At 41.3% G+C, this 24,523-nt stretch overlaps 1 protein-coding gene across 7 annotated transcripts in view; it reads left to right on the forward strand.

Annotated features, from left to right (window-relative positions):
- ELMO1 (engulfment and cell motility 1) overlaps positions 1–24,523 on the forward strand; it is a 581,422-nt gene that overhangs the window by 426,034 nt on the left and 130,865 nt on the right. The window contains exon 1 of one of the 7 annotated variants that reach the window (XM_004007893.5): positions 18,314–18,522. The exons of the other annotated variants lie outside the window; for them this stretch is intronic. The gene's annotated coding sequence lies outside the window, so the exon portion shown is untranslated. Of the gene's footprint in view, positions 1–18,313; positions 18,523–24,523 lie in introns of those variants that run through there. 7 annotated transcript variants of the gene reach the window in all.

Raw genomic sequence — 24,523 nt, forward strand, 5'->3', positions numbered from 1 at the left:
TAAAGTAAAGGGCAGATAGGAAACAGGGACGGATAGCTACGAAGAGTACCATTTGATGGGAATCTCTCAAAAAATGCCAAGTCCTTTTTGGTTTAAAAGAAAATATTTATCTTGTATTTGCAAAGTCAGTCAGTCAGTCAGTTCAGTCACTCAGTCGTGTCTGACTCTTTGCAACCCCATGAATCGCAGCACACCAGGCCTCCCTGTCCATGACCAACTCCCGGAGTTCACTCAGACTCACGTCCATCGAGTCAGTGATGCCATCCAGCCATCTCATCCTCGGTCTCCCCTTCTCCTCCTGCCCCCAATCCCTCCCAGCATCAGAGTCTTTTCCAATGAGTCAACTCTTCACATTAGGTGGCCAAAGTACTGGAGTTTCAGCTTTAGCATCATTCCTTCCAGAGAAATCCCAGGGCTGATCGCCTTCAGAATGGACTGGTTGGGTCTCCTTGCAGTCCAAGGGACTCTCAAGAGTCTTCTCCAACACCACAGTAAATTATGTTAAAAGGGAGTTGAGAACACACGCCTCAGAGACCTGTGTATCATAAGGAGGAACAGGAGTATGTAAGGCACTTCTTGCCACCTGAGGGGGCTAGATGTTGGGTAGTGCCAGGGGATAGAGGGCAAAGAGGGGCCCTAGATAAAATGAGATTAGGAGTCAGAATGAGACAGAAGTGTCAGAAGCCAGTTGCAAAGACTCCAATACAAGAGGTAGGAGAAGTTAGAAGATCCCAAGTGAGATTTCCACATGCCCGCTGTGAAAATACTAGATTGTGGAGGTCAGGAGTAAAAATATTTATTTAATTATTTAAATGCACATAGTTTCACTGCTCATTTACACTACTCTGTGCCTGTGTAGGTTTCTCAAAGTCATGCTTTTACATCTGAGCAGCCATGAATGATGAGTCAAGACTCTCCACCTTCACTTTCCTAAATAGGAGCTAAAGCAGTTACCTGCATGGCATGACACCAGAGGCTGGCCTGCTCACTCCATCTCCAAGCATAGACATAAGCTACTGGGTCTAACAGGTCAAAAACAGAAGCTAAGATTGAGAGGCAAAAAAGAGGGTACCCAGTAAGGCTCAATTTTATCACAGTCTCTCTAGCTATTTGTTACCAGAGAGAAAAATCAATGTGGAAATTTGAATGAGAGATGAGAATTCCAAACTGCTAGTTTCTTCTTTTCTTCTCCTCCCTCTCCCCTTTCTTTTGCTTTTTCTATGTATTTTCCTTGAAGTTCTGGTAAAATTAAAAATGACAGTGAGTGCTTAGTGAAGTACATGGGAGGAAGTCGTTTAGGTGGGTAGTCAATTCGGATATCATTCCTACACCCAGTCAACGCTCTCCCTAAGGAAAGTTCTCAAGCCACTGTGGCTTTTGGCAACAACTCATGCAGATCCTCTTCAAGTGCTCCCCTTGCTCTGTCCTTGTGAATACCCATATCTAAAACTCCCCACAAGGAGCTGCAGTTGTCTAACTGTGAGGTTTCTAGTGAGTAGAGCCTTGATTTTCCTGTATTATTGGTATCTACTCAATATCTGGGATATAGAAGGTATTCAATGTTACTCTCCCACAACCATCATATACACAGCATGGCCACATCAGTAGTTCACTTTTGGTTCAGTTCAGTTCAGTCGCTCAGTCATGTCCAACTCTTTGCTACCCCATGAATCGCAGCACTCCAGGACTCCCTGTCCATGACCAACTCCCGGAGTTCACTCAGAGTCGCGTCCATTGAGTCAGTGATGCCATCCAGCCATCTCATCCTCGGTTGTCCCTTCTCCTCCTGCCCCCAATCTCTCCCAGCATCAAAGTCTTCTCTAGTGAGTCAACTCTTCGCATCAGGTGGCCAAAGTACTGGAGCTTCAGCTTTAGCATCATTCCTTCCAGAGAAATCCCAGGGCTGATCTCCTTCAGAATGGACTGGTTGGATCTCCTTGCAGTCCAGGGGACTCTTAAGAGTCTTCTCCAACACCACAATTCAAAAGCATCAATTCTTCGGTGCTCAGCCTTCTTCACAGTCTAACTCTCACATCCATACCGGACTACTGGAAAAACCATAGCCTTAACTAGATGGATCTTAGTTGGCAAAGTAATGTCTCTGCTTTTGAATATGCTATCTAGGTTGGTCATAACTTTCCTTCCAAGGAGTAAGCGTCTTTTAATTTCATGGCTGCAATCACCATCTGCAGTGATTTTGGAGCCCCCAAAAATAAAGTCTGACACTGTTTCCACTGTTTCCCCATCCATTTCCCATGGAGTGATGGGACCGGATGCCTTGATCTTTGTTTCCTGAATGTTGAGCTTTAAGCCAACTTTTTCACTCTCCTCTTTCACTTTCATCAAGAGGCTTTTTAGTTCCTCTTCCCTTTCTGCCATAAGGGTGGTGTCATCCGCATATCTGAGGTTATTGATATTTCTCCCGGCAATCTTGATTCCAGCTTGTGTTTCTTCCAGTTCAGCGTTTCTCATGATGTACTCTGCATAGAAGTTAAATAAGCAGGGTGACAATATACAGCCTTGACGCACTCCTTTTCCTATTTGGAACCAGTCTGTTGCTCCATGTCCAGTCCTAACTGTTGCTTCCTGACCTGCATACAGATTTCTCAAGAGGCAGGTTAGGTGGTCTGGTATTCCCATCTCTTTAGTGTTAATATACAAACTGCACTTTAGATAAGTGCTGCCCATCCTTTCAACAAATATTATTGTGTGTTGGCAACACAGTGGGCACTGTCCCAGGCACTAAGAATACAGAGAAGGACTAGACTAATGGTTCCTGCCCTCGTGGAGCTGGCAGTCTAATGTGTTTCTATTTGGAAGTTTATGGACTAGTCCCTTTTTCTGAAACCACCAGTCAGTGACCAGAGTCAATACAACCACTGTTGATTCCTCTGCCTTCTCATCATTGCCTTGGTTCTGATATTCCTCTTCTCTCCAAATCTGGTACAAGTGATTTGCTTGGGCCGGTGAGATGTTCATGGATGGGAAGTGAGCCATGGCCTGACTATGGCTTCTGTGGTTGGGTTGGGCTCTTGCACTCTACCTTCATCATGAAATAAAGTCTATAGCCTGGGCAGCCACTAATCCTTCATTGTAGTTCCCAAATGAGGCATATAGACTGCAGTTTCCTTACCTATCCCATGAAATTACAGCTTGCTGAACACTGTCACCTCAGCTGACCTATAGACCTGTGAACAGAAGAATTTCTTAGCTGTTGGGATTATTTGTTACACAGCACTCTTAATAGCTGACTAAGAAACCAGCTATTTCAGTAATTTTTCTCCTAGCTTTAAAACCTTCCCACTTTCCAAATGTCCTCCAACGTAGATCTGTATCATTCTTGATTTTAATCCATCTATAGCTGTCCATTGCCTGACTTATATAGTTTCCTAACCTTAGCAAGATGTTCACATTTCTCTTTTATTAGCCTAAAATACTTTCCCTGCTTCATCCCCATATCTTCACCTGTACCTATCTGAAGCTCTGCATATTTTGGACTGCCCACCATTCCTTGCGTGTGCCATCATACTTTCTTAGCTGAGGTGTTTGCTCATCATCCTTCCCTCTGCCAGAAATAACCTTCTGCCATCTGCCTGTTGAAATTCTACTTCAGGATTTTGCACAAGCGCCACCTCAGGAGGATGGTTACTGTCTCCTCTTCATTCAGATTGAAATTCTGCACCTCTGCCCCCTCTGCCCCCATGACATGGAATTCAAAATTTCTTTTGGAAAATATCTTTGAGCTAAGAGTAGTAGTGTATTTATAGATCTGCCTTTCTAAGTTAAATTTGTCATTGGAAACAAGAACTATAGTTTTAAATCTTAATATCTTCCCATTATTTTTAAAGTAGTCTCGTCTCATTTTTTGCGTGGTTGAAGACTGAATGAATAAATGTCCAGAAATGTTTAATTTACTAATTATTTAAAATGGCCTACCCAGCCAATAAACTGAATTAATTTATATCATTTGTGTGGGATGGTCACTGTTGTTCAATTACTAGAGACTACAGTTACTAAGAATTCTGCAGTTCTACAGAATAAGGAATTTTCTTGTCCCGGATTCCAGTAGATCTTGAAAAACCCTTCTAGATCCTTCTTTCTGAATTTCCTCTTAAGATGTCAGAACTTTGAGGGAGTTACAACTGATTTTGCCATTCATGTTTTAAGAAAAATGAATATTATTTTTCCAAATCTGTAACTTAAAATAAGATAAAGAGAAAGCTTCAAAAATATTGAAGAGTTGCAAAATAAGCTAAATTTCTTTTTTCCAAGGAGAGTTGTTGGACCCCCCCTCCCCCACCCTGGTTTAAAACAAAAACAAAAACAAAACAAAAAATTGTTTCACCTTATTTCTTATATCCACTATTGGATTTGCTTAACCCACATGCCCTGGCCATTTGTGGAGTATTCTGTTTCCCCCTTGTCTTGTTTCTTCTCCACGCCACAGGGGAAAATAATACCAATAATGGCATTTATCTTTTCACAAGATGACCACCAAGAGACTTTCCAGTGTGGGAGACAGACATGCCTTTCAGCAGTTCATCCCATTTAGATGATTACTCTCTACCCAAGCACTCCCAAGAAACCTGTACCTGTCTTGCATGTCAGATAGTAAATGTGAGGACATCATGCAGTTTATAAAAATTATCTTTTGTGTTTTACCTTTGCCTCCCAAATTTCTCTTAAATTAGAAAAAATGTTGCATTCCCTAAGAGCTTCATAAGAGTAGGAAGATTTGATTCTTGCCACAGTTATTGTGTGTTTAAAGTGCAGTCAAGTCCCTAGAACTCTTCTGGTCCTGATTTCCTTATTTCCCTTTCACATACCCGTTTGCGTGGCTTGGCTGGAATCGAGGTGTATGGCATATGGCTTTTTGCCGCTTGAGCTGCCACAGAAGTAAATGTCATTGGCATATAATGCCAGATTTCCATTTTTTGAATCACAGAGCATGGGATTCTGTCCGAAAGCTCCCAGGCCACTGTGTGTTCTTGAAGCAAAAGCAGAAAAGGATAAGAACCATGTCTCAGAGATGCTCTGCTTATTAAAATGTGTCTGTTGCGATAAGAAATATATATAAAATGGAGATGCCGTTGCCCTCAAATGTGTTAGAAAAAGATATCTGGCTTGTTTATCGGGCACTGAGCGACTCTGGATGTTTGTTCCAAGCCTCTACTAAACAGATATCAGTTAGAAATGTAGGGATGGTTTTAGACAGATAAAATTCACTCGTGCATGTACCAGAAAACATGAGACTGTGAATAAAAGATATTGATGGTTTTTTGACGCAGTTCACTAAAATTTTGTATTCATTAAACTGTCACGTTATAGAACACTTCAGGACAGACTTGGCTGATAAAAGACCCTAGAAGCTGCTGCAGATATGGCCTCAACCTTGACTTCCCACCCCTACCCCTCACTGCACTCACCTGCCCACTCCCAACCCCCTCCCACTGCTGAGGAACCAAGAGGAGGGTTTGGAAATTCACAAAGAAAGAAGAAATGTAGTCAGTAAGTTCAGTAAGAGCAGCATTGACCCAGAACCTAAGGAGTGGGATTCAAACTCTAGCACCATTTTTTCCTTGTTGGGTGATCTTGGGTGGATCAATTAATTACCTTGCCTTGTTTCTCAATCTCTTATCTGTGAAATAATATAGATATTTTACTTAATATAACAACTTGATATAGTTATATTGTATTGAATATGTAGTTAAATGAGCCAAGATGAGCCTGATCATATGAAATGGCAGATATTTGACCATTTCTGAATTGCAAAATTGAACATTCTTTATGGTTCATCCTAATCTATATATAAAGCACTTGGGCCATTTCCATAAGGATTACACGGTGCTCCAGATGAGATGTGGGTGGCGTGGATTCTAGTCCAGTTCTGCATTTAGTGCTTGACCCTGGATGGTTCTCCTACACCTGCACTTATCACCCATCTCCTGTCTAGACAGAGGTGGCCCCTGAGGCAGCTTCCTCCTTCTGGGCTTTGAATTCCCTCCCTTGTCATCTGCACCAGTGTCCCTTCTAATCTTCCCGTCATCAGCATCATCCTCTTGCATGCTGTCTTCTCATCATGATAAAAAGGTACTCACATCTCTTGCATTTTACAAAAACAAGTAACTCCTTGATCCTCTATCCACTTCAAGCCAGGTTTTCTCATATAGTTCCATCTATGTACCATTTCTTTTTTCTTCTTCCTATTAATTCATTAATCCACTGCAACTTGTCTTCTGCCCTCACTAAAAATATAATTCAGCAAAAGGAGAGAAGTAGAATTCTAAAATACACAAGTTATATTGTCAATACTTGAAACCTCTTTAGCCACAAAAGCCTCCAGTTTTGACAAAGTCAAGAATTACCTCTGATGGACATTTTAAAATCCTCTCTCGTATTTGCCTTCTTTGAAGCACATGACCCTGTTAGTTGCTCTTTTCTTAAAAACTATCTTACTGTGGCTTTGGATATGAACACATGCACAAGGTATATACACAATACACTGTATATATTAAATGAAGTAAAATAATTAGCATTGTTCCAGTTACAAGTGATATTTTAGGCAAAAAAATTTAAAGGCAGCTAAAAATATAACATCTTGAGAAGAGAAATATGACTCTCTAAAATGCACTAATACACATTTTGAATACTTGAAAACCTCTTTAGCCATAAAAGACAGGATTTCTTAGAGGCAAGTGGAGATTGAGAAGAATTGTTGAGTTCTAATTTAAGACTGGAAAGAAGTCACATTGTTAAGAATCTCTGCTCTGATGAAAAAAGACATCAAAAAATGTATAAAAATAAATCTTTTATCCCTTTCTCCTTTATACTTATTGACATTCTCTCTCCTCCTCCCTCTTCAGTTCCTTCTCTTAACCTAAAAATCTCTCCTTTCCTTCAAGATTCCTCTTTCAGGTTCTTTACAGGCTCTTTTGTCCCCTCTCTGCCAAATTTCCCAGGAGAGATCACCATCTCCTTGCCCACCTCCTGCACTTGCTGTGGTTTGACATTCACCCAAGTCCACCTACTGAAGTTGCTTTATTTAGGTCGGCAGTCACCCCTGAGTGTCAAGTCTGACGGCCTGTTTCCATATGTTCATCCTGTTCCATGACCCTAGAGCTTTGGCTTGTGTCCCCACCTGTGCCTCCTGGGATCATCTCCATTGCTTGACTCGCAAAGCACTGCAACCGCTGCTCAACTCTTAAGGTTAGGCATTCCCCTAGGCCTTTTTCTTGTCCCACAGCCTCTCATCTTCAATCATGCATCAACTCTAGGAGTGGCCCCTCGTCTCTTAGTCTTGGAACCTTACAGTGGTCCCTGGCTTTCTTCACCTCTTCTCCTACCCAGTCCCCAGATCCTGTGGGTCCAGGAGTGTATGAGTAAGGGTCATCTGGCTTTCACCACTTTTAACCTGCTTCCTGCCACCATTATCTCTTGTGGAGCCTGTTTGTCTTTTAACGTTCTCCCTGAATCTGCACTCGGCCCACCTATAATTTCTCTTTCCCTAGCTGCCAGAAATACCTTTTCAGAACACAGTTCTTCTAATAACATATTTGCACTCAGAAACGTTTAGTTTCCTCTTCTTATAGCATGATGACAAAATATTTTATTGCAAGTCAGTTTTCCAAATGAAATGTCTATTACACCCTGCAACTCACCCCCTACTAACCTGTAATTCATCATATTGATGGCTCCTCCAATGTGCCTGGAATGTCCAGGTCTCTACCCATGTTCCCTCAACAAGGAAGACCCATCACTCTTTCTATTGAAAGTCTGCCCATCCTTCAGAACTCAGCCCATGAGTTCTGCAGAGCCCTTCCAAGGAGGTAGAATTAATTGTTTTTCTTTTAGGTGCACTTTATTTTTCCTTTTCTTGTAGCACTTCACATCCTTGGCCATACATTGAGTTTGAAAACTTCCTTTACTCAATTATCTTGCTTCAAGCCAGTCCCTAGCCACATCTCTCCTGATCTCTGAAGTAGCCACCTCATGCCTCCCTACAGCAATACAGAAGAACCCTAAAAAGACCCATGAAAACCATGGTCTTAGTTTATAGTCACATGTACTTTCTCCTTCTTGACTCTACTCCAGAGAATAAGGAAAAATTTTGTATTGCCTTTCTATCCCAAGGTGCCTATGAAAAATTATACAGGTACTCAACAAATATTGAAATGAAATTGAAACTGTTAGACACTCAGTCATGTCTGACTCTTTGCAACCCTGTGGACTGTAACGTACCAGGCTCCTCTGTCCATGGGATTCTCCAGGCAAGATTACTGGAGTGGGTGGCCTATCCCTTCTCCAGGGGATCTTCCTGACCCAGAGATCAAGCCTGCATCTCCTGCATTGCAGGTAGATTCTTTACCATCTGAGACACCAGGGAATTAAATGGATTGAAATTTTTATCCAGCCACAAATGGGAAAAAAGAAACTGATAATGTTCTAGAAAGCTCACCCTAGAACAAACCTGGCAAATTATGGAATAAAGTCAATCTTAAGTGAAGGGTATTACTGCGTAGCTAAGATGAGCAGGAGAAGGAAGATACTACAGAGTGATGATTTCTCTTTGGAACAGGAAGAAAATTCAGGCACTTCTAGGAGAGAAAGGAAAGAAATTATGTGTACGTGTGTGTGTACACCTTAAAAACAGCTTTGCATTTGGTTTTGATGGTATTTAGTGCTTGACAAAAACCAGTTGATTATTTTGTGCTGGTGTGTGCTCCTGTTCAGAGATCAGGGCATGAGATGTTACAAACACAGGCCGTAGCATAGCCTGGGAGACCTAGTCCCCAGTTGTTTGTGAGGCTGATTACCTCCTTTCCTCTCCTCCCTTGTTTATATCAGTTGGAAAACCTGGAGCTCCCTCTGCAAAAAGGAAAGAAGGAATTGGCATCCACAATGACATTAGAGGGCTGCTTGCTACCATTTTGCTGGCATAAATCTTGATGTTTCAGCAGAATTTTAAGAAACAAGTTGGGAAAAATTTCCTATTGGGAAATCTACCAATAATTGATAAACTAATTTATAAAGTCATGCACTACAATACAGGTGTTTAGAATCATGGACATTCCAGGGAAAAAAATGAAAACATATAGATGCTCATTTCATTGTTATTTACAGCAGCAAGAAAATGGAAATTAACTCAATAATTCAGCAATGAGAACATGATAAATTAATTTATGGCCACATTTATTTATGTGTCAAATGTTTTTAGTCATTTAAAAATGATATTTGTGAAAACATTTTAAAATATTACATTAAATGTAGTGGGGGGAGCAGGATGCAACACTATATCTTAACCAAGTAAAAATGTAAACTAAGAAGTGTTCAACATGAAATTTGAATGATTTTAACAATGGTTTCTTCTTCATAGTGTGATTAATAGTAATTTTTTCTGTTTTACTAAGTTTATAATGTTAAGCATGTTCTCTACTGAGCATGAATGTTCTTACAGTCATATTATTATAAACAACTTTAAAGTATGAGAATACAGAACTGTCATCAAGCTCCAATTGTGATCTGCTGAGTGGTGCTGGTCTAGGGGGAATTCTTTGACCACAACAGCCCACATTATCAATTCAGGCTAAGTTTGTTTATTCTTCCTTAAAATAAAGCATGTATTTGAGCCATCTGTGCCAGCTGAGCCTGTGCCCTGCATCTTCAGCCTGAAGTTGATTGGTACTAAGATCAAAACCCTCTGAGGCTCCATTCGAGGAAGACTCATTAACTGCAAAAAAGTTCTAAGCAAATGTGACATCCTTGAGAAAGTGAGCGAGTTCACAGAGGGAGGGTCCCAGCACCTGGGCTGCTTGTAAAATGGGTTCCTGGAGGGGAGGTATCTAACTTCTTTTCTATCTCTCTGAGGCCCCTCGGGATGCAGAAGTAGGAGGAGAAAGGAATGGGAGAAAACATGAGATGAGTCACTGAGATGTTTTCAAAGATATCCTCATCTCATAACTTTATCCTTGAGGTTGGGTAGAATAACAGAGAAGTACTCAGAAGGATTTTATCACTTCCCTAAGTGTAAAGGTTTGCAAAAAGATTTTATATTTTTGGCTAAGGTATCAGAGACATGTAGAGACGGTGTTTCTAGTGTTGTGTGAATAAATCAGACTCTAAGGAGTTCACAGAATTGGTCATAGCCCTGGAAAGAGATAATTACAAAATAGTATGACATACGCAACAGCAAAAACCTATATACATTGTATGGAAATAATTCAAAGGAGGAATTATATGGGAGAGGCACTCTATTGGGAGGGTTTTAATGTATGACTAGACACCAGGTAAGCAGAACAGAATTGGCGGGGAAGAGAAATGAAATAGAATGAATACATGAAGAGAAAACTTAATGAACAGAGCTCTGTTGTTTTTAAGATATTAAAGCTGTATTCTTCAGTATCCAAGACTTGAAAAAAACAACCTTAAAGAAACGTGTGAAAGCACATTATAAGTACTTCCTAAATATTAGTTGAATGAATGGAGGCCCGATTCCTTAATTACAAACTGGAGTTCTTTGGTGAAAGATATTTTTTCATCGTGTGAACAGAAAAACTAAGATGTTTGACACACAATAGATTGCCCCCAAATGTAAACAAGAGCACTTATTCATAGTTGAACATATGTCATTGTTTGAAATATCTGCTTCACAATTCTTTCGCTTGTCACTGCATTAAGAGTATTACAGGCAATGCATTTTGGAAATCATGTTTCATATTTGCTGTGGAATGACTTGGAGGGAGAGCATTTTTGCATCTAAATGGATGGGTTATTGCCCTTTGGGGCCAATTTTTATTTATATTATCAAATTAACTCCTTCCTGCAATTACTGACTTAAAAAATGAAGGCAAGTACTGAGCAATAAAACAAAATTATACTTTGGACTGAATTTAATTGCTGCACAAATTAGGTTGCAAAGCTCATTCTTCCTGAGAGTTGGGAATAACCTGTTAATATCATTTGCCTAGGGGTCATGGTTCACATTTCATAGCTTTCTTTAATTGGAAGTAGAATAGAGAACAGTTGGCAAGTAATCTGGCTCTTACAAGCTGATAATATTGAAGGGCTGAATTTCAGAATGAGTCTGTCCTTATAGTGGTGATGCCAGTTTGCCATGAGTGGTCACAACACTCAGAGTTGGTTTTCCTAGAGAGTTGCTGGGTTGTTTTGGTATTGAAATGGTGGCTGCATGGTTGTAATGTGTCTGGCTTCTGAACACAGTCTTTATTAAGGGACAAAGGCAAAATAATTGAGTTTAAATAGGGCTCAGAGTAGAATTTCATATGTTGAATCCCTTTGGTCCTGTGGGTGTCCTCCCCTTCTGGTTTCTTACGTGGTTCTGTAAGACCTCTTGGACCTTAATTCAGGCCCTTAAACTCCTTTTGCTTTGCAGCATCCCCTTCCACATCTTAGAACCTGACGCCCCAGAAACTGATGTCTGTACGCCTTCCTCTTCCTCCCTCCTTGCCTAAATAAACCACATCTACTTATCTTCTTAATCTCCTTGGTTTTCCTCTTGCTCAGCAAACCCTCCTACTTTCCACTTCATCCCTGGTTTACCATGTTATGTTGCAGTGTAATGCCTGTTATAACTAGAGACCAGGACACATAATTTATCTGTGAATCTGTGAGAAGAAAGAACAGAGAGAATGAGGGCATCCAGTGTTAACCATTTCACAAAACAATAGATATAATATCTGCTGACTGAAATGAAATTGGTCCTTTTACTGAATATCAGAAGCTAATTTTATTCTCAAAAGATAGAATTATTTGCTTGTGAAATTCTATGTTTTCTCAGAATTGGGAGAGATTTGCTTATGCATTAGATCTAAAAATCAAGAAGAATGTGATGACAGCCCAGAAGCGTCCCTTTTCCAAGTGGTGAAGAAGCTGTTTCCCATTTTGTATCATCTAGAGCATATCCTACCATTGGCCCAGCAGCTCTCTGCCACCATATTGGCAGTGGACATGCTTGGCAAGGCTGAGCTGAGAATTTTGGCATTTTCATTTTCCCTTTGGCATGATTTTTCATCAGCCTGCAATTCTGGAATGCACTTTCATAGTATATTTGAAAAATCTGAGCTGGCAAGTCCATACACTTTCAGAATTCACCACTATTCCTTTAAAGACAGACAAAATTTAAGAGCTGCACGATGTTAGGCCTTACTCTTCTGGCTCCTTTACAGGCTCAGCTGGTACCAAATCCGCCTGCAGTGCAGGAGACCTCAGTTCAATTCCTGGGTCAAGAAGATCCACTGGAGAAGGGATAGGCTACCTACTCCAGTATGCATGGGCTTCCCTGGTGGCTCAGCTGGTAAAGAATCCACCTGCAATGTTGTGGGAGAGCTAGGTTTGGTCCCTGGTTTGGGAAGATCCCCTGGAGAAGGGAAAGGCTACCCACTTCAGTATTCTGGCCTGGCAAATTCCATGGACTGTATAGTTCATGGGGTCACGAAGAGTTGGACACAACTGAGCAACTTCCACTTTCAAACTTTTCAAAAAAAAAAAAAAAAACCTTCTGCTCCCCATGTTCTTCTCAGGTCAGATGATTTCATTTGGTTAAGTCCTTCACACCCAAGGACTTCTAGACCTTGACTCTCCAACCTTATGAATCCAAATCATGGCCACAACCTGTCAGAGGTCAGTTGCTCTGAAAGAGGGAAGAAGTGCATGGATTAGAGACCTGTTTATGGATGGGTTTGCATTTTGTGGGTCTGCTTTTGTTTAAGTGTTTGTAGATTTTGCTTATATTTTAAGCATTTCTAAGGGAAACACAAAAATAGCAAGGTTCAGGGACATAAACTTCATACTAATGCCTCATAACGTGAATTACGTGTCTTAGGTTGCTTGTGGGGCAGTTGAATCTGCTCTAGATGCCTTGCTTATGGGAGTCTATCTTCTTGATCTCAGTGTAACCATATCATGAATTAAGGTGGTCATTACCATCATGTACATTGCCAGCAATGAAACATGCATCCTAACAAAACTGATGTCCGGCTTGTGGAAGTGACCTGTTTAGGACCAGGGGTTGGCAGATAGGATTTGCTGTTAGTGCTACTTCTTTATAACTCAGTAAATGGAATCTTCCTCAGCTCTCTTTTAAATGCCCAATATAAACAGTGTTCATTTTAGCTAAAACCTGTAGGTAGACTGAGGAAAATGTAGATTGCAAATTTAGAAATCACTCCACCATAATCTCTATATCTTATGATCCCCAAATATATTGTCACCTAACAGAATCCTTTTTGATTTATGTATTTATTTTTAAAGTATTGCAAAGTTATATGACTTACATCAAATCTGGTAACAATACATTTGATAAATCATGTTTATGGAAAGGAGTAGAATTTAATTAGCTTGAATCTTCCCCTAGAAAACACAGGATAAATGGCACCAGCAGTGCCTACCTGGAATGAAACAGAGTACAGGCTGTAATGTGGGGGTAAAATGGAAAGATGTTTTTCTCTGATTTTATTCAGATGCCCAGGTGGCATTTATTTCTCCCAGAATTTTCCAGATATTTGATGCTGTGATTTCCTTCTTCTGTCCGTGGGCAGCATATAATAAATATGAACGTGTTCATAGCTGATGATATGCTACCAATAATACATTTTGAGCCTCTAGAGTACAAGTCCATTAAATGTATGCTCCGTACCACTTCTTGGGGACTTGACAAGCAGAAGTTCAAATATCAAGGCAGTAAAATCTAGGTTTCCCTTTTTTTGAGGTTCATTAGCAGCTGTCTCTTTTTAAATTGAAATATAGTTGATTTACAATGTTGTGTTAATTTCTGTTGTACCACAAAATGATTCAGTTATACATATTCTTTTTCATATTCTTTTCAATTATGGTTTACCACAGGAAATTGAAAATAGTTCCTTGTACTATACAGGACCTTGTTATTTATCCATTCTCTGTATAATAGTTTATATCCATCAGTAGCTCCTTAAGCTTGTATATACTCTTTTCATTACAAAGCGTAGAAAGGGAAGAATACCCAATAATGGCCAAGTTGATTAACCCAGTCTGGAATCTCAGTAACAAAAATACTAGACAACATTCCATGGGAAAAAATCCCGGGAAGATTTTCTGAAGATTATGTAGCTACTCTGTATAAAGTGACTCCTCTGGAAATGTAGATAAAGCTGCTTATTTTTCAGAAGTAGCTAGGTGAACCAAAGTGCCTGTTTGCTAACTTTTAAATAGAGGAGGCGGTAGATCAGACTGAAGGCCAAAAAGTGTTCTCTGTTGTCTTTGCAAATTTTGTCTTAAAAATGAATTTTCTAGAAAAAAATTACCCAAAGAAAATTTATGACAGTTCTTAGCATTTTACCATCTGAGCCACCAGGTGGCTCAGGTGGTAAAAGAATCTGCCTGGAATGCGGGAGACGTGAGTTTGATCCCTGGGTCAGGAAGATCCCCTGGAGAAGGAAATAACAACCCACTCCAGAACTCTTGCCTGGAGAATCCCATGGACAGAGGAGCCTGGAAGGCTACAGTCCACGGGGTCACAGAGTCAGACATGACTGAGCAACTAAAACACTTTCATAGCATTCAGGTAATAAGAGCTCTACCTGTCTTCTTGCCGGCAGGTCTGATAGCATCTCTAACTACCTGGTGAATCTTACCTGGTGAATCTGGTCTTCAGGAGCTTACATGCTCTTTCTTCAGATGCCTGCTCACCAGCAGGTATTGTTGTTGTTCCGTCACTCAGTCGTGTTTGAGTCTTTGCGACCCCACGGACTGCAGCATAACAGGCTCCCCTGTCCTTCACTATCTCCCAGAGTTTGCTCAAACTCATGTCCATTGAGTCGGTGATGCCATCCAACCATCTCATTCTCTGTTACCCCCTTCTCCTCCTGCCCTCAATCTATCCCAGCATCAGAGTCTTTTCCAATGAGTCAGCTTTTCACATCAGGTGGCCAAAGTATTGGCGCTTCAGCTTCAGCATCAGTCTTTCCAATGAATATTCAGGAATGATTCCTTTAGGATTAACTGGTTTGAACTCTTCACTGTCCAAGAGACTCAGAGAATGGCAAACCACTTCAGCATTCTTGCCTTGAAAACCCCATGAACAGTATGAAAAGGCAAAAGATATGACACTGAAAGATGAAGCCCTTCAACACCAGCAGAGCTACTGAGCCCCAAACTGTGCTATGTATGGTACCTACTCTCAACTCAAAAATTGATAGTCAAAGGAATGTGATTTTGTTCTGATGTAAAGGGGTTCTTTGGGTTGGCTTGGAGTAGTGAGACCCACCCCCATTCTCAAAAACACACACACATATACATGCCATTCTCCATTTTATGCATTAAAGATTAATTTAGGATTAGTCTTTTTTTTTCCTTATTCTAACCCCTCTTGCAGTGATTGTCAAGCTGTGGTGTATACAAGAATCCCCTGGAGAGCTTGGGAAAACATTCTTAGATTCCACTCCTAAGACTGTAGGTTAGGAGGGATACAGTGAGATCCTAGGAATCCACATTTGGCCGAGAGCTCCAGGTAATTCTGATCCAGGTGGTCCGTGTAGATCTCTTTTAAAGAAACTGGAGCTGGAATCTTTGGATTCACATCCCAGCTCTGCTGCTTTTTATCTTGGTAACCTTACTTAACTTCCTTAATTTCCTCACACTGTTATAATAGGGACCATAATAATACTTCACTGGGTTGTTGTAAGATTTAAATTGGTTAATCCAGATGGAGTGCTACCCAGACTATTAACTCGTAAATGTTAGCTAGGTCAGTTCAACATGTTATGCATGCCTTGAAATCAGCTATTTCACTTAGACTGTTAACTTGTTGAGATTAACTGGGGAATATATTGAGTTATGTAGATGTGTTGAGGGATGAAGTCAGGGAGTCATTGAGTTAAGTATTTCAGTGGCTTTTCATTGTGATAGGATAAAAACCAACTCCGAGACATGATCTCTGAGACCCTGCAGATCTGGCCTCTGCTTTCTTGTCTGGGTTCATTTCACACCAACCTTTTAATCATTTTCACTCTGATCAGTCGCATTTGGCTTGTTTCAGGTTTTCAGAACTGTCACCCTCCCTTGTAGGCAGTGTGTGTCTAGGAGGGCCCTTTGCGTGTGTTATTCCTTATGTCTGAGACACTGTTCCCCTTGCTTTCAACTCGTTACCTTCTGCTCTTCCTTTAGATCTTAGCTCAGATATCTCTTCCTCCGAAGTATTCTGCCTTACCTCACTACGTTCAGCCTTTTATTATTTGTGCTTCTAGCACACAGCTCTCCTTCATTCTCCATATGAAAGTTACATTCTAATATTTTTTGTGTTCTCTGCTAGGGTCATTGTGCTGTAAGGGACAACACGGGCTAGTTTGTTTTGTCATGAGCACAGTTACTTTTGGCATGTAAACACTCACTAAATATTTGTTAAACAAATGATTCAATTTTGATTAAATCTCCAACCAGGGAAGAAGACCTGGTTGGAATGACGTTTCTGCATAAAAACAATAGCAATTTGGATAATCTCAGGAGGGTTAGAGGGCAATGCGCAGATGTCCCCATGGCAGAGGAAGGTAGACAGGGGAGCTTAGAAAGGTTCCAGAAAGGTGGTAGAGGAAATCTGAGATATGCATGACCCTGGAGTGTTGAGGTAGTCTGGACAGAGCTGAGAAAGACTGCTGGGTGCCTGAGAGGCAGAACCCAGGTGAGAATTCCTTCCCAAGCTCACAGTGGCACAGAGAAACAAAATGGAAAGCCAGGACTCAGATTCTTGAAAGAGCAAATATAACATCAAGACCACTGGGCCAGAGCTGAGCACTTGGAGACAGATGGCTTGGACCAAGAGTCGTTAAGGAATAAAGGAGGTGCAGGGCTACTGTTGCTTGTTAGACACTGTCTGTGTGGTAGTGAATAATTCACCTTGGCTCCAAGAGCAAGGGACTGTAGCCCTCTAGGAAGGCTGGCCAGTGTCATTAATGGTTTGAGGTCACCAGGCTTGTAGAGATGGTTAAGAAAAGATTCTTCTTAAGATTCATGATGATGGGACAGAAAATAATTTCTTTCTCTCTAACTTAAGCCAGAATTATAACCTCCTTTGACACTTGCCATTTTCCATCAGTTTCTGTAGAATTCCATCATGTCAAGGGCTTCCTGCAGACCCAGGTGTGAGATCCCCTGGGTTTGACCAGACCAAGCAGCCATTCATTGCTCAGTGGCGGCCCCTGCTGTTATAGAGAAATATAACAGCATATCTAAAGTGACTAACTGGTCGTGCAACCAGAATTTGGAGCCTGCAAAGGGAGGAGTCAGAGGGGTTGTAAAGGGGCTGAGGAAATCCCCAGGATGAGATCCAGCGTTGAGGGTACCTTGGTGAGGTGCTAATGCAAAGAAGTAGTTGAGCTTAAGGGTTTGTGCAAGCTTTCTTCCACAAGCACCTGGTTTAGTCACTTCATTCCAAAGGTTTGCTAGGAACCACCACAGTGCCCTCGAGAAATGCCACCGAAAACTTTTATTTGAGGGCTTTTAGCGCTGTTAGATGACAAATATTTTAAAAGATACTCCACTCATTCTATAGGTGACTTACAGTAAATTTTAGTGAGAGGGCTGTGCGTGTTTGTTTACATCCTGAGTATGAATCAGAGGATGAATCCTCCCTGGGGAGCCCTGCTGGGATGCACTCTTGCATGAACGCATTTCTGGGGATGTGAGCACCCCTGGCGTGCTGGTACTGTGTGTACAGAGTGAGGCTGTTACATGACATTTCTGGACAAAAACTGTATGTGAAGAAAAGGAGGGAGAAAACAAACTCACAATCAAATAAAAGTAGGGAGCGGGGAGAGATGAGATTGCAGTTAGATTGTGGGTCTGGCAGCAGATGTTCTACACGAATCCAACTTGCTGCAGCCAGTCTGTTTCCATGGCAACAGAATCAGTAATTATTGAGCCTGGGAGCTCCCCCCTCCTTTCTCCCAACAAGGTGGAGGCTGATGAATATGAACTATCTCCAGCCCACCACTAGCTCTTTCTTCTTCCTCTTTTTCTTTTGTTTTTAGTTCTTTATAAGAAAAGGGGGAGTGCTGAGGAGTACCAAGAAGAGGAGCTATCTCTTTATTGATAGAAGAGCATAGGGCACTAAAATTAAATGAAGTTATTGTTTTCTCTTGTGGTGCTATAAGAGAAAAGCTCTTCCTCGAAAAGCCGATGATCTCTGAAGATGCTAAATAAATGAGCAGGAGTTTCCCTGAAATGGAGGCTCCCTTTGATTGGCTGATCTTTCTGCGACTTCTGCCAATCAGAGCACCCCTGGGTTCCAGCTCCATAAACATAAGCAAAGCTACATGCTTATTTTTCCGGACTTGAAGTGTATACCATTCAAAGGTGTGCGGCGGGTCTCCATTCACATGGCTCAACTGGAAATCTATTTTGTGAACAAGCTCACTCAGGAACCATCCAGTATTCCAGCACGTTGTTCTTCTGGAGGTCAACTTTAAGTCATCTGGTGGCAACTGCAGCTTAGAAGCAGTATCTGTAGTTGGGGAAAGATGGACTTACGGGGGCTTGGTGAGTAAACCTCAGTCTTACACATCTGTCCGCTGGTATTAGCAGCCTGAGCTAAAATGTAGCTTTGTCTTATTGTCTGCCAAGAAAACGGTGAATTGGAACAAGCACACATAAGAATAAGCACTCTAGGCTGGGGTTCCCGTGATGTGTGAGCCTCTGTATTCCAAAGACTGCATGCATCGCTCCGGTATGATCGGGTTTGTAGTTGACTGTGTGTTTTACTGGGATGTTGGTTTGTCTTGCTAGGATCAGTGTAAGGAGTGAGTTTTGCTTTATCTTCCTGGGCACGGATCCATTTCAAAAGAGGAAGCTTTTAAAACTAAATTTATGAGAGTCAATCCTGTGCATGGCTGGGAGGAGAGAGAAGGGTGCAGGCACGGAGCTGAGCTGCGAGCTGCTTGACCGTGTTGCCGGTGTTTGCATTGTGAAGAGAGATGCTATTACAATGGTCTGTCAAACACTTCTTCAGACCCTCAGCCAAAGAAAGGAGCATCTCTGCTGGGTGCACTGCCGTTCTTGCTCGGGAAGTATGCAGCTGAGCTAGGTCGGGTCCCTTTCTTCTTTCATGAAATCTGTCTCCAAATTGAAATATGTTCTCTCTCTTTTTAAAAAATTAATTGCAGAAAGAGTTAGAGTACAGTTAGAGAGATTCCGGCTGTCAAGAAGCATGCTTCTAAATGACTCTGTTTTGCATCCTTTGAAGCCAGAGAAGGTTTGCAAAGTTGAATTCAAGGATTGGCTCTTTGCCAGGGAACCGATGCTCTGAGCTAGTGCTCTGCTCCCTGGGGTTTAATTTTCTGACACTGGTGATGAAATTTTCAATTTTGTTGAGTAGAAAAAGGAGGAATAAGAAAGCAATGCTGTAAACAGGCAATGGGGGCGGTGGGCGGCGTGTGAAAGGAGAAACTCTTTGCCTTTAGGGACCCTTCTAGCTGCAAACTTAAATATATATGTGATGAAACGGAACTCAAGCACTATCCTCAGATGCAGGATGTAGGATTCCAGGGGTACTACAGTCCTTCCGAATGTGGAGAGAAGAGGCATTGCCTTTGGTTTGGGTGCAGAGAGTGGGGGCTGAACTTGGGGCTTCCAGCTCTACCTAAAAGCCTCTCCCCAGCATCTCTGTTGATATTGAAGCTTCATTACTGTGACTTTTTTTTTAACGCGATTTCCCGCGTTATGTGCCAGGGAGACTGACAGCACACTTGATGTCTTCTATTTACAGGCCACTTGGGTTCAAATAACAGAGGAAAAAAGAGAAAAAGGCATTATCACCTGGTTCATAAATAGATGCATGTAAAGTAGTCATATATGGGAAGTCTCATTGGCTTGTCCTTTAAAACAAGGTCCTATTGACAGAAGAGTGTTGTAGATCTTCACATGGCTCTAGCATGGAATTTGCTGTGCCCTAAATGGATTCAGTGATGAACGGGTAAAAAAACAAAAGAGTAGGAAGGTTTTGCCTGTAGAAAACTTGAAACCAGAGAGAGGGTGATTGGTGTTTAGGAAAGATCTTCGGCTTTTGTGACCAGTAAAGAGATAAGGTTGACTCTCTGGAGAACATGGAGAGTTTCCCAACTCCACGTGACTGCATCCAACACAGGGGAAAGCTGGCCGCACCAGGTCAGTGTCTTGTCTGTTAACCGAAGCTCTCTAGAAATGTAGGCTGTCCTGTGAGCCCAAGTTGCTCAGGATGGTGTGCTGATTGAGAATGCCACCTGATTGGAGGCGAGTGTGAGCGTCTCTCTGCTGCATCTCACCGCCCCCCCCCCCGCCCCCGTACACCTCAGTATAGGCACAATTTGGACAAAGTCTGGTTTCTAGTGGCTCTGCATTAAGTGACCATCACCTCATTAGAATGACCCTCCATCCTCTTTTGATCTCTTCTCTCCCCCTCTGGTGTCATTTGACATGAGTGAAGTACTGGCACCTGTTGGCACAAATGAGAAAAAATAGCCTTTTATGGAAGCAGTCAAAATGTAAAGAAAAAAAAAAGAATAAGAGTAGTTATTAGCCTATTTTTTGTCATGGAAGTCTAAGAATTTGAAAGCTATGAAACTCTCCCCTGGCTTAAGAAAATACCTTTATGCAGAATCACATAACATTTTGGGGACAGCCCATTTCAGGGTCAAGTAAGATCTCTGCCCTGTGTGACTAGCCAAGAATTTATTATGCGCTCAAGTTCATTGTCTCCTTTTTGCAAATGGGTCCACTATGTACTGCTACAGCCATGTCTCACTCAACTGCTGGCTTAAGCAATGATTTCGGTATCTGAATGAGGCCCTGGATATTCTCACCTAAGATCTGAGTTAAAAAATTTTGGAAATCATTATAGATCATGGTGGTTTTCTCACTCCTGAGCTTAGAGGGTTGGTGAAGCTAGAATTATAGGACTTGAAATGAAAATGTTCTTTCAAGGACCAGAATTAGTTGCATGTTTGTAACTGTTTAGTTTGCTCCTGGAAGAGAAGGTTTCTTCCCACTACCTCTTCTTGGAATTTGTAGGATGTGGGACATATTACAAGGTTAAATGTAGAGACTTCCTTGATGGTCCAATGGCTGAGACGCCACATTCCCTATTCAGGGGACCTGGGTTCGATCCCTGATCAGGGAACTAGATCCCACATGTTGCAAATAAGAGTTTGCATGCTGCAACTAAGACCCAGGATAGCCAAATACATAAATAAATATTTTTTAAAAAGAAAGATAAATATAAAGACCAAAAAGTGAATTCCCTTAGATTTTTAAGTGACTGTCAAAGTTTCCCAATATAAGTCAGAGTGAATATAAATACATTGAATCTAATGCCTGAAATTTAACATTGACTTGGGATGATAAGATTCCTCAGTTCTCCCAGCAGTTGGAATAAAATCAATTACAACAGGGGTAGTTAACCTGCCTTGTGCCAGGCACAGTTCAATATATTTTATGTAGATGTAATAGCTCATCGAATCTTTATAGCAGCCCAACAGGACTACTTGCATTCCTTACTTCCTAAGTGAGGAGATGGAGTCACCAAAAATGTAAAGAACTTGTTTCCGTTTATCCAGCTAGAAACTGGCAAGTGCTTGGTGTTTTCACACACATTGATTTACCACATTGCTGAATTTATGGGTGGACGGAGCCCAAGTGGGTAGAGGAAGGCGGTCTCCTAGGTCATCGAGTCTGACTAGTGGAGTCAGACCCCAGGGAGTTGAATTAAAGAGTCATTGCAATAATTAAAGTCAAATTAGAAAGGCACAGTGGGGTAGTTGAGTCAATTTTTAATAACACCATTTAAGAAAAAAAATTTGAACTAAGTGAAAGCCTGTCACCAAAATGCTGCATTTGTTCAGCCCCACCACCACACCATGCTCCTGTATGATGCGCCACCTTATTCTGCAGAGTATTTATTTGACTGGTATTAAGCGGGTCAATTTCTATATGAGACCAGCTCCTCCTCGGCCATATGTGAGAGGTGGGAGTTCACCCTTTCCATGGCTGCCCTTTGCTTGCATTTGCCAGGAATGGTTTGCAGTTGCCATAGCAATGGCGAGGGTTGTTAAGGGCCAGGAACAATAGAGCAGCCAGGATGTGCATGACCCACAATGGCTATGGGAATCACCAGGGCTACCATGCTTTCTGAAGACCTGGCAAACAGGAGTGATGGCCCCAGCTCAGAAAGATTCCAGTTAGTGATAGAGGACAAACAAAGACGAAGCAACTGAAAGGTCAAGATTAGGCCTGGAAATCATCAAGTGACATAGATTTCAAACTATGCACCTCAGAGTTGCCATCACTGAGAGAACTGGGGTAATGTGGAAGAGGGGTGAGTCTTCAGTTCCCACTTTAACCACAGCATCTACATTCCGTCTGTTTTGCAAACTGGCAATCTTCACTGAAGCCTTACTAATGAAAAATGAAAGGAAAGGTTGGGTGTCTGAAGGGTTGGGTTCCTGGAAGGAAAAAGAAAAAGTATTGACCTCAAAATTTTCAGTTTGGCAGATAAAGAAATGAAACTGCAGCATAAAAGCAAGCTTATACTACTATATGGAAAAGGAATCTGGAGGGGTCTTAATAGCAGCTTTTGAAAACATGGGTAATTTGTTATTCGTGTCTAATATTATGCAGTTTCTAGTATTACACCAGGTATTAATATGTGTGGCTTCTCTGGTGGCTCAGACAGTAAAGAATCTGCCTGCAATGCAGGAAATGCAGGTTCGATCCCTGGGTCGAGAAGATCTCCTGGAGAAGGAAATGGCAACCCACTCCAGTATTCTTGCCTGGAGAATTGCATGGACATAGGAGCCTGGTGGGCTACAGTCCATGGGGTCACACAAGAGTTGGACACGACAGCAACAGCAACAATTCATATGTGTAGAAGACACATTTAACAGCCATTCAATAAACAATGTCCTCCAGAGACAATACGCCAGATCTCTTTCTAGAGCAGCACTGTCTAGTGGGAATACAATGCAATTTATATCATTTTAATTTTTTTAGTAGTCACATTTAAAAAGTTAAAAAAAAAACCAAACTCCAAATCTGTTCATTTTAATAAATTATATTATTTAACCCAGTATGTCCAAAATATTATCCTTTCTATTTGAAACTACAAAATTATTAACAAAATATTTATATTCAAGTTTGTCATGCTCAGCCTTTGAAGTCTGACATATATTTTACACTTAGAGCAGAACACAATTTGGAGACTGAATTTTCACGGGAAATCTGTATTTAGATTTCACAAAATTTACAGTTACAAAAGTAGATTCAGGAATAGAAGTTGTTCTAAACATACTTAGAAGTTTTCCAATAACTGAAGTATCAATTTTAAAATTTAAATTAGCTAACATTAAATAAAATTTCAAATTTCAAATTTAAAAAAAATGCAAATCAAACAACAAAACACCTCAACTGCATAGTCTCACGAACCACATGTTTCAAGGTTCCCACGACCATGTGTGGTTCGTGGCTGCTCTCCTGGACGGTGTAGTGTTGAACCCTCGGAGAATTCTCCTTATAAACTAGGTCAGTTAGATTTCTCGCTTACTCATCAGGCCGTGGCACCTTGATCTCTTTTATCTCCATTAGGTACCAAGCGGGCTTGCCTTGCTAACAAAGAGAAAAGCCACACATTAGTATTCACAGATGTGTTTACTTTTGCCCTTAACCATTGTGCCACATCCAGCATATAGCTAAATCTTGGTTGCTCCATTGCACTGTTTGGCATGGGGGAATTAAAAGGTGTGCCATTCCACATTGCAGAAAGTCAACACACCATCCGTGGCATTTTTCAGTCCTCAGATATCTTGGCCTTGCCACTTGCTGCACTTTGGCACTACTTCCTTCAACTTAATATGCTCAGGGAACATGAGTTTTATTTTAATAATAAGCTAAGCAAACCAGAATAAGAAGGTAACTTTACTGCAAACAGATAATTCTGTTTGCATAATTGAGGCTAAGGGATGATTTAACTGATGTCATCTTATTCAATTCTGCAAATTTTATTTACCTATAAAAGTTATTGAGGGCTTCCCCCTGGTGGCTCAGTGGTAAAGAACCTGCCTGCCAATGCAGGAGACATGGGTTTGATCCCTGGGTCAGGAAGATCCCCTGGAGAAGGCAATGGCAACCCACTCCAGTATTCTTGCCTGGAGAATCCCATGGACAGAGGAGCCTGGTGGGCTACAGTCCATGGGGTTACAAAAGAGTCAGACACGACTTAGCAACTGAGCAACAACAACATAAATTAATGACTGAATAGTTCCTGCAATTAATTTGGTCTTAAGATCTTTACCTTCAACATCAGATGGCATCCTTATCTAAAGTTTTCTTTGTATAAATATAAAAGCAATCATGAAAACAGAATCAACCTCTTCAATAACTAGATCAAAATGATGCTACAAAGTCTTCATAGAAGTATCCAGTTCCAGCCTCCTAAAGATATCCTGACATTGACAATTTCAGCCCAGTCTGCCAGTGGAAGGATAAAGCTCACTCCAAGCTTGGTGCGTTTAGG

This window comes from Ovis aries, chromosome 4 (genome assembly GCF_016772045.2).
Source record: "Ovis aries strain OAR_USU_Benz2616 breed Rambouillet chromosome 4, ARS-UI_Ramb_v3.0, whole genome shotgun sequence".
Taxonomy (NCBI): domain Eukaryota; kingdom Metazoa; phylum Chordata; class Mammalia; order Artiodactyla; family Bovidae; genus Ovis; species Ovis aries.